Genomic DNA, 11,351 nt, shown 5'->3' with positions numbered 1-11,351 from the left:
CTGCAAAGAGTGTCATAATAGGGGCCGAAAAAAAAACCAGCAAGAAAAAATCCATTTTAAGCGCTTAGATAAGCACTAAAATATTGGTGAATATGCTCGCAAAACAACAAAAGTTAGTGTACAGTTTAATGTTTTTTATTCAATTTATTTCAAGGATTTAAAAATCACAATGGACAATCAAGTGTTGCTTGATATTCGCAAATAATAGGGGACTGCGCTGGTCGTTTTAATTTTATTTATTTTTTTAATATTCGTTATTCTTCATTTGCGATAAGTTATTTTTAATCTTTTCCATAACACCGACGCCTTTCCGCAGATACAAACCATTGGTTTAAAATTTTTGTACCCAAGCAGAAATGCAATTGAAATTACGGGTTAATAAAAACCAAATCTTTTTTTTGTGTTATTATTTGCAACCATTTTGACGAATGAAAAACGCCTAAGAAGTGGTCAAGAAAAATTTATGGAGTCAAATTTTCTTAAGGCCAGTATACGCTCTCAAGAAAAGCAAAAACTGCATATAAAATACGCAATAAAAAGCGGTAATTCCTGCATAATTAACTCAGTTAAATTTTTTTTGGGTTATGACTAGGGTGATTGACTCGGTTTTTCCAAACCGGTTTACAGCGGTTTTTTTTTGATATCTATATATCTATATCTACTCAAATCCGAAAAAAGGTAGAAAAAATGTTAAAGTATTAAAAAAATGTTAAAATAAGACCAAAGGTTAATTTTCAGTGATTTTTATTTGTTTTACTTTTGATCTAAAGAAAAACTGGGAACTTATTTTGCTTGGCTCTTTTCTAAATAAAAGGCATCTTTACTGTTAGTTGCTTTATTGTAATTTTTGGTCATGACTTCATACCAATACAAGCATTTTCACTGTATGAAAGCTATGTAAAATAAAACCGGGTTATCCGGTGCCTTCTTAATTTCAAAATAGGGAACCGGTTTTTCTAATCAAAATTTTTCGAATAACTCGAAACCCGGTTTTGGAAAAAAGCGAATACCCTAGTGATGACACTCTTACAGCAAATGTGCGAAATGCATGTTCATACATGCATATAATCATTTATTGTAAGGTTATTTTAAAAGCGAGAAAAAAATCTAGCGTTCACAAATTTGTAAATGCATTTTTGTAAAATTTGAATTATTTATTGTACTTACATACTAAATTATCCATGATCATAATATCGACGTTTTTAAGGAAATAAAATTATGCTTAGTTTATTTACTGCTCCTTTTTTTTGATGTTTCACTTTAGTACAGATTCTGGGTTGGTCCAGGTCCATACGTCGTACACGAATCACACCCTATAAGTCACTCATCATGCCGGAGCTGGTGTATGGCGATGCTCGTGAAGCAGCTCTTGGAGTTTTCGAGAGAAAGATTCTGCGAAAGATTTGCGGGCCTTTGCGAGGACAGTGACAGAAATGCTCCAACTCTGAAAAGAGAAAGACCTCCGTTGCGTTGGTAAGACCAGGTGGAGAAGGACTTGGCTTCACTTGGCATTTCCGATTGGCGTCAGTCGGCACAGAAGAGAAACTACTGGAGTGTCGTTTTTGACTCGGCCATAATCGCTTAGGCCAGTCCCTTAATCGTTGTCGTCAAGCTCAGCTAATGGTATCGTCGGGGTCAAGGAGGATAGGGGTGTTTGTTGAATTTGGTTGAGTGGGCATTTGAAGAGGGGACGTTGATGTCATGTGTGGAATCTTTACATGCCGAATATATGTACATTGGGTTTGTCGAGTTATAGTGTGGATAAATAGCAGTTTAACCTACTACAGTATCCAGACCGCAGTTGAGCCAGAGTAACGCGGGTATGTCTCGGCAATTGAAGTTCTCCTTCTGCGAATGTCCTCCGATCGTGGTTGTCGCGTGTAGTCCTGGACCTCGTTCTTCAGTTCGTATGAGCATTTTGACCTCACTTTGCAAATGATTTTCTGGCTATGTAGTATAAGCACTGACTTGCCAACAAGTGCACCTTTGGACTGAGTAGGCAATTGAGACGCAAAGTCGTTTCCCGGTGTACGAAAACCAAACACTATAAATCACTCATCATTCCATGCAGGTATATGGTGCAGAAGCACGGAAAATGAAAAACATCCGATGAGGTGGCTCTTGAAGTGTTCGAGAGAAAGATATTGCGGAGTACGTACGGGCTAGGGATTTTAATTTTTCAGTTTTTCCGATCCCGGGGTTTTTCGGGGCGCCGTTATCATAATCCCGGGAATAGTCCCGGGATTTAGATAGTCAATACTTTTCAATAACTTAAATCGAAAAAATTGCTTCTATATTGTTTGAAAAGCTCTGCTACCATAAAATAAATAATAAATAAATGGATGTGAAACACAGTTTTATTTAAAGTGGGGTTTTTTTAACATATAATTTTTTCAAAAACAAATATTGCAAAATTTCAAGCATGAAATTTTAAAAGGAAATTTTAATTCTCATTTTCGTTGTTGGTGTTTCCGACAGGGTAGGAGTGTGATGTAATGTGGAACGATTTTCCGTCATCCCTTGTCAAATTTGGTTTGGAGACAAACCGGTTTCGGCGTTGTGCCACCTTCAGTGTAATTTTTTTAAATTACTTACCAGTCCTTCTGCACCAAAAACTTGAATCTGTTTAAATTCTATAGGATCTCTTCTTTAATTTGATACCCATACGTCTTCTCTACGCATGTTAGTCTGAATTATTTTAAATCAATTTTGAATAACTGGCGTCAGAGAGGAAACCTCAAAAAGCAATTTTCTATGGTTTCGCGAATATATTGATATTTGTGTTTTGAATTTATTATCCTGTGGTGTTATATGCACAATGAGCTAGACATTTATAAAAAATATTAACTATTAAATAAACAAAGAAATATAACCAATACTGGTCAAGAAAAGGAGTTTCTATTATTACCATCAGTGCAAATTACAAATCTTGGCAAATAAACTCGGGATTTTCGGGACCTTAAAAAAGCCGGGATCCCGGGCAGACGATGGAACAATCGCAAACTCGACAGTGTGTGGGATAATGGAGGCTATTGTTGGTTTTGACGTTTTATCTGTGAAGATGACTGACAATTTTCGACCACTCAGATAATTCGCTGACCACCGTTTGAGGCTCTGTGGGAGAAAGGAGAGCTCTATGTCTTCTAGTAGCGTGGAATGATATACGGTGTCAAACTCGTTGGACAGATCCATTTTTACTAGCACTGTTCTCGCACAGGGGCGATTGTGGTTACCTGATTATTTATGGCATTAAGTGCGGTGGTGCTTCTGTGCCCTTTGCGGAAAGCATTCCGACTCTTCGCTGGCGTCCGGTGGAGCGATTTCCACACGTCGGGAATGATGAGAGTTACTTAGACAGTTAGAGGACCTTGGTTAGCTAATGTATTCCCGCTGGAACTAATTTTTTCAGCGTCAGCACGCATATTCATTTAGCAAAAAAATATCCAGTAACCTGCTAGCAGCGATGTCAACTTGCGGGGAATTTTTACTAAATATTTAATTTTAAATTTGCGGTTCTGTGAATAAATGAGACAGAGTTAATTTCGGACAAACTTTACAATTATTGTTTAATTTATCTATCTCGAACAATTTCCTGATTACTGTAATACTCGCATGCCGTCGGATGTTTCAATGTCATCTTTAATTATAGTACGTCGAATTGTTTTAATTACAACAATTAAATTTAAACAATTAAATAAAGAAACACAGTTGGCAGCTTGGTCGCAAATGACCGCTTTGACAGTCAACCCGATATCTTAAAGGTGTCGATATTTCGAAGTAAAATCTCTACCAGGTTTGCGTGTAAACCGTTCTTCGAAATATAGTACGAAAATATATATTTACATTCCGAAAGAAGACCTTAAAGCCCAAAACACAATAGCGCAGTGGCATTGGCAGTGACAGTTTCTAAAATCAGCTGTTACTGCTAATATTGGCAGTAACTGCCGCAGCAAATACAATACGGCGTTGACAGTTGTCAGTGACTTTTTTTGACATTCACTTTTGTTTGTTTACATTTTTGTTGTTGCCTTTTAGGCTTCAGTGGCATCAACAGAAGTTGGCTGCATTTCATTCATGTCTGCGATGAAGGTAGTGGCAGTGAATTTAGAATGTGGGCTAAACGGAGCAGTACTGCCAGCTGCCACTGCCACACTTTCTAAAAAAACAGCTGATTTCGAAAAACTGCCGCTGCCACTGCCACTGCGCTATTGTATTTTGGGCTTTAACCATGAAGAAATAAGCACTATTTGCGATTATGTAAAAATACCATAGATTACTGTGAGTGTGGAAATTGAGATTGAGAATCTTATACATTATACAAGGTACCTATTTGACTCACTGTATGTAGTATGTTTTCGCTCATTTTACTCAGCCAATTTAGGTGTTGGGATAGCACCTGGTTTCAGAAATATCTGACCCACAGATCCACACACAAAAAGGAGTTGTACGGCGGATGATTATCCATGATGCGGAGATTCCTCCTCCATTCGGCCACTTCACTTGCGTCTTTGGGGAACGAAAAAAAACCGCGTATCGTTCTTATTACTGCAACATTGCACGCGACACTTTCGCGTTCTCGAGCTCATTTATTATTTTGGTAACAATACTTATATTACATTTACACTTAGGTCTCTTTTTATGCGGTACATGCGTTCCTCAGAAAGCCGCATAAAAAAATCCGCATAAGAAAGTTCCTTACTTTCATACAAAAACAGGGGATGCGTTCCAGCATTTCCGAAAACCGCATAAATTCAGATACTCCATGTAAAAAATTCTAAAAAAAAACGCAAAAAAAATCAAGTGAGGCATTATTAAGCAAACAAATTATTTATTTCTTCACTTCAACACTTATTATTTCATGCTAAACTGAATATTAATCAAATAAATAAAAATTTTGTCTGTATTAAAAAAAAAAATAGCACAATAAATACATGACCCACTGGGAAAATAGGTAAGCACCTTTCGAGGTAAGCCATGTTTTCTTTCAGTTTTTAGTACCAAAATTGTCATCATGGCCAATGTGATCTACTAGTAAAACACAAAATGAACACCTCCGATGACACATTACATTGTCAGTTGCAAAATAACGTGCAGCCGAAGTTATTTTCAAGCGCCGAACTACTCCGAGCGACTGCTCTGTATTACACCTAGCTTACTTTGTAAAGCTTAGTATCCAGCTCTTAAGAAAAGCAAAAACTCCATATAAAGTGACGTACAAGAAATGGCTAAGAAATTTTCTTGAGTCAAATTTCCTTACGGCAGTACGCAGTTCTTAAGAAATTTACTACGCTTTCTACTACGGTTTTCTAAAGTTTTTTGTGAAAAAAGAGCACAAGGCAACCCAGGTTTGCAACAGAAATATATGCCCGTTCCATTATTTCTTGAGGAAAGAGTGAGGCAACAGGCTNACTTACATAAGGCGGCCACGTCTTTGTTAAATAATGGAGATTCAGCAGGGAAGTGGTAAGGACCGCCGGGTGAAGGGCAATACCTTACCAGCAACTTCACAGTGGGGAATTATGTAAGAATACAAAGATAAATTATTTATCAGAAGCTCTGTCCCTTACACGCTGAAAAAAAAGTAATAAAAACTCTCAAAACAGCAAAATCGCTATTGCGAAATAATGGTTTGAAAACTGCATAAATTCAAATCCGCCAAAAAAACCGCGTAAAAAGGGGCCTAAGTGTATATGTATATTGGCAGGTTCAGTTTTTCGTTTTTTTCAGTTTTAATTGGAATTATGGAAGAATTACAGTTACATGGGATATTATATTGGGATTTTTTTTGCGGAATCGGTTTGGGACCAAATGCACTACCGGAATCGGTTTGGGACCAAATGCACTAACCGGAAGTCAGCTGTTTTTTCGCAACAAATCACTACTTTAGAATGGCAACATTAGCACAACAAAGTGTGGACATTGTACATTACAAATAGCTAAATCTTTTGTAACATACACCAATTTGCTCCCGATTAAAATTGTTGGTTTATTTGTGTATTGACATCTTACTAGTGGAAATCTAGTGATGGCTGTTTCTTAATTAAAAGAAAGTTGATGTTAAGTAAAATCGCAAAGAACATATGCAAACTGGCCAAGCTTAAAGTGAAATAGGAGGGTAATCTTCGGACTAAGAAATATATGTATTGTCGGTCAAAATTAAGCGTAGTTAGTCAAACGGGAAAATTTTCCAAAACGGATCCAGGCTTTGAAAAAAAAAAAATATTAGGGAGTATAAAGGAGCTTTTTCAGATTCTAAATCTGAAGACCCCACCCTCCGGAGGCTTATAGTTTTAAAGTAATTCGCATTTAAAGTTGCAAAAAATACCGAATTTAACCTCACCTTTTGNCAAACGAAATGTCTAGTGTGTGGCCGCCTCAAATATTGTTAATAAATATACAGATGTATGTAGGTACATATGAATTATGTACTTGCAGTAAATAAAAAAGGCCGACCGACCGTTCTTAATATTCGCTAAAATTTGTGCTGTCCAAAAACATTGCATTTGCGCGTTCGTGTTCAAAATTAGTGTTTCCAAACTCAAATAGGTAGATTTTTCTGTTTCCGAACTGAAAAATCAAAACTTGCTGTAATATCAACTAACACTGGTGATCATCCATTGACAGTAAAACAAATTGAGAATCCTAAACTAATTGTATTTGAAAAGAAATACATTCGTTCCGTGAATATGAAATGTGAGTTCACGTACTTATTAGAGTATGCATATACATACCTACATGTGTACTTACATAAGGAGCAGGGTTACCAATACACTATTCTTAGGACTGCACCTTGAAGTGTTTATTATAGTTCGGTTTTGTGAAAGTTTTGCAAAAATAAACCAATTTGATTTTCAAATATTGAAAATCAATAAATCAATTAGTTAATTCTAAGTGGGAAATTTTGACTATTCCTTCTTATTTCTAGTTTCGTATATAACTTTAAAATACAATTCCTTCATTCGCTATAGTAAACAGCAAAGTGGCAACTCTTTACGTTTCTCTGAGAACCTAATTGTGCAAAGAGGCTCTTTTATTGTATACAGTGGCGGCTTTTGAACCTGAAATCTGCTCTATGCTCTATTCATAAATTCACACGCGTTCCTTATTAATGGGAGGCGAACGTTACGTGAGTCTACGATTGGTGGTTCATTCGCTCCATTTTTCATACTGCAGAAATATAAAATATGTACTTTGCGACCAAGTATCTTTATAATTGAATCACTTTGTGTACATTTCAATGTTAGAGTTAATTTAGCAACTTAAATTAAAGCACATATACTAAACGTGAGCTCGTGTTCCAAAAGAAACCCATAAACTATAGTTAATGCAAAGAATGAAAGTGCAAACATATACATACACACCAAAGTGAAAAATACCCACACATCGGTATACATATTTAGTGATGAAGCGAATTAAAAATTGCAATTCAATTGATAATGAAATACATGCATATGTAAATACACATGATGTACATTGGTTGTCGCACTAAATAGCGCATAAAAGTTGGAAAAAAGTAAGCAAAATTTGTGTATACAAAAGTCGAGAAAATTTTTACCTACACACACATCCATATGCATGTGCATATGTGCATACATATATACATATTTTTATGGCGATACTTGGGTATGTACATACATACATACATGCATACATATGTACAACGAAATATTTGTGCTGTGCTCCTACAAATGTATGCACATATTTGCATTAAAGTATATACATATATGAGATTCTTCTGATCGGCAAAACTTTAAAATTGGGAAAATTTTGATACGAAGTGTAAATTACATAAATATGTATTTGTAAAAACAAGTAGATACAAAAGTATATAAAAATTGTATTGACAAAAGGGCGTTTAAAGATAAAGTACCAGCTCAGAGAATAAAAGCTCCTTTTGTCTCTCAAATTCGTCCTATCGGAGAGAATAAAAGTTCGAAAAGGTGAAAAAATTTTAATCGCATATAAATTTCACATACACACATACGCGCTTATTTATGTGTGTACATAATTATGTACATATGTATATGTGTGGATGCATTTTTAAAGTGCGGATTAAATGAGTGGATGACCATTCTTTAGTACCTATGTATGTACATTAGAGTGGTGCAATAATGCATGTGAAAAAGTAACGTCGGAATTTTGATGCCGCCACCCCCTAGGATCCCTCTATACCGAAAAAGGTAATTGAGTAGTCCACTTGCAAAGTGCTATATGTAAAATTTTTACGATTTTTAGTTTTTGGTGGTTACAGTGCAAAGTCCTTATATATTCTGAAAAAAATAGCATCAAATGTTAGGTACTCTAGCGAAAGTCGCTATAATACTTACTGTATGTACATATGTATATATGTATACACTATAATATTTATTGTACGTATTTATACAAGTTAAAAAATCTCCGTCTTCTGATGAACTTAGAAAACTGCAACAAAAAAACGTGGTAGTTTCGGTGCTTAGTGGAAGGCGTCGTAAAAAAGAAGCAGACCAATCTTCACGGAAGAGAGAACGCGAAAAGCTATAAAAAGCTAGCTATGTAAAAGTTACTTTTTCAAAACTCGCTATAGTCTTTTTTTTATATGGGCCATTCCATTGTGACTGGTAGGTAATTTAACTCCAGAATTTAATCAATTGTGAATTATAACTATGTCGTCGGAACTTATACAATAGCGAAAGATATTTTTTAACCTAGAAAGATAACTAGTGTTTAAAATTGCCCTAACAAAAATACCAAACGATTTCTTACCCTGCAGGAATTCAGACTCACCCTAGGTTAGCCCTAATATAGTCCGTATTGTTACCAGCACTAGTCCCTCATAATTCCCCTGCCAATGGTTTCAATTGCCATTTTTGGCATTGGCATGTCATTGGAAAAGGGCCGGCCCAATCAACACTGACCGTAAAATAGTCCTGGACTAGTCCAATTTTGGAGATTTTTTTCGTTGAAGTAAGATTGCGTTCTGCAATTCGCAGATGCTTTTTCGTAATTCGGAAACACACAAAAAAACGGCATTTGAACCCGAACCCTCCTGAAAGCTAACAAATAGTGGCAAAAATCTCTGCTCACTGAGCTACAGGCACGCATGTAAATAGGGGTATTCTCTGAGTCTTGCAAAGCCCTTGCATGGTGCACAGATTGCACGGATTGCACGGTAAAAACCGGTTTTCGTATGGGACAGCTTTGCAAACCGTGCAATCCGTGCACCTTGCAAGGGCTTTGCAAGACTCAGAGAATACCCCTAATGTGTGTTCAAATGTTCACTTTGCATCAAGGCCAGACCAAGCGATTGGGACATTTACAGGGTGGTGTTCTCTAAATTTATTTTATTTAATTGCAAGACAACACCACCCTGTTACTGCCAAACTGTACTTTTCGTCTATCTCTAGGCCGGTTCCTTGGGGCCTGGTCGAAGGCTGACATTTTCGATGCAAGCAAATGTCCAATTCTGACCAGTCAAATTTTAACCAGTGAAGTACTAGTCCTTTACGCAATATTGGCCGCCTTATTACTGCAGGGTAGTTTTATGGTACTATCATTTGAATGAGTGTGACTGGTGGGACACTGAACATAACTCTATTTTACCCTTGTGCACTCAAAGATGACTTTTAGCCAAAACACTTAAACTTCACGAACGATGTTTTTGTGTTGTAAAACATGAATTATACGTTTTCGATTTCAGTAAAAATTAGATTTATATAACCTTCACAGCAATATTAAAAAATATTTCAAATTGTGACTGGTGGGACATCTCGTGGCTGGTGTAAAGTAATTATGCATGAAATAAGAGTTTCCATAGACAAAAATTACAGTTTATTTTCATTTCAGTAATAATAGGTATCCACGAGTGTCGACAAATACAACCACATGTTCGGCACATAAGGAAATTTCATCTCTTTAGCCTACATTGAATTGCTGTAGCCCAACGAATCTCACCCATGTCACCAGCGAATGCAGAACAAACATTTCTTCAAATTTAAAAAGTAAAAAATTAACTATTAAAATTTTAAAAATGCTCCTAAAATTTGCAAAGAAATTTGGAAAAGAAATATCACTGCTTTTGTTTTTAGCAGTAGGGTGGGAGTATCATTGATAAAATTAGAGTGAGAGAAAGTTTTTCTTACAAAAACTTTCATTATAGCTGAAATACAATGCCGGCGAACGGCGAACTCACCACAGCGAAATTCGCGCTGTCAAAATTAGAACACCCGCAAGCATATGAAATTGAACACAGCAAAAGCGAAATGCGAAGTTCGCTTGGCGGCGTTCCATGGCGATAGATTTATTTCTATCGCCCTGCTGGGCGTTGACAGCTGTGCGTGCCAAAGGTGGCCGTATTTGTTTTTTGCTTTCAAAGTTTTAAAAGAAAACAACCTAAACACGATTTTTTTTTGTTGTTTGAAAAATATAGTTGTGGATTCGTTAAATCTGGCTTGAAACAAATTATTTATAATAATCTTTCTTTGTTTTACCATTTATATTTGTTATCATTTCCTCATTTCTAAATATGGTTTAGTTTTTTCTAAATATGGTCACCCAAATTATAAAGGCGACCAAATGGGATCAGCTGTTTTCGCTACCGCTCTAATTCTGTTTAAGTAGGCGAAATAGCTGGGCGAACGGTGAACGACAGCATCGCCCAGTTCGGCGAAGTTTGCCGTTCGCCGGTATTGTATTTCAAGCATTATTGAATCATGCTCAACGCAAAATTCACCTGCTGATGTGCGGTATTGCCACTCAACCTGAATGGAATAAATATTGAATATGTTTACACGGAGTTCAGACTGTTATGTGCAATAATTAACTGTGGAAATAACTAAATAGTTAACAATTCTCATTTATAACGAAGTATCAACTTTTATATTATATATCGCGCGATTTTTTATTACAAATTTTTATTATATTTCCATGTATCAATTTTTTGTTGAATAAAGCGCCGAAGCCGAACATTTTTTCATTTTCATTATATTACGAAGTAGCCATTTCTATAAATTAAACACATTTTTTGCTTTTTTTCTTTTCAACTAATTGGTAGGTAATATTATGACATATATGGCTAAAATGAAGTATTATTATTGTATGTATGGTGAAATATGGGCAATTTGTGCGTTTGTGTGAGTGTAGTAAGGGAATAAAAAAGGTGCTATTGTGAAAAAGTTTTTTGTTTGTTAACTTATTACTACGATCCAACCCACCTAGATAATTACCCCGAAAAAAAATATTCCCCATTTTTTTTTTGATATAAAAAAAATTTAGGGAGTGCTCTTAGCGCTTAAAGTTTTCATTGTATTTTATATGGGGAAAAACAACTTTTCGTAGAAATAGTGTAGAATTCTCGAAAATCAATATTTTTCAAT

General features: G+C 35.8%; 1 protein-coding gene across 1 annotated transcript in view; it reads left to right on the top strand.

Moving 5' to 3' along the window:
* The first annotated feature begins 7,076 nt into the window (after window positions 1-7,076).
* sbb (scribbler) overlaps window positions 7,077-11,351 on the top strand; it is a 44,727-nt gene continuing 40,452 nt past the window's right edge. Inside the window, exon 1 of the mRNA XM_017610695.1 lies at window positions 7,077-7,513. The gene's annotated coding sequence lies outside the window, so the exon portion shown is untranslated. The remainder of the gene's footprint in view (window positions 7,514-11,351) is intronic.

This window comes from Rhagoletis zephyria, unplaced genomic scaffold (assembly GCF_001687245.7).
Source record: "Rhagoletis zephyria isolate East Lansing unplaced genomic scaffold, Rhagoletis_zephyria_1.1 Rzeph_scaffold_00333, whole genome shotgun sequence".
NCBI lineage: Eukaryota > Metazoa > Arthropoda > Insecta > Diptera > Tephritidae > Rhagoletis > Rhagoletis zephyria.
Note: the sequence above shows the minus strand (reverse complement) of the source record. Positions and strands in the feature narration are given on the sequence as shown.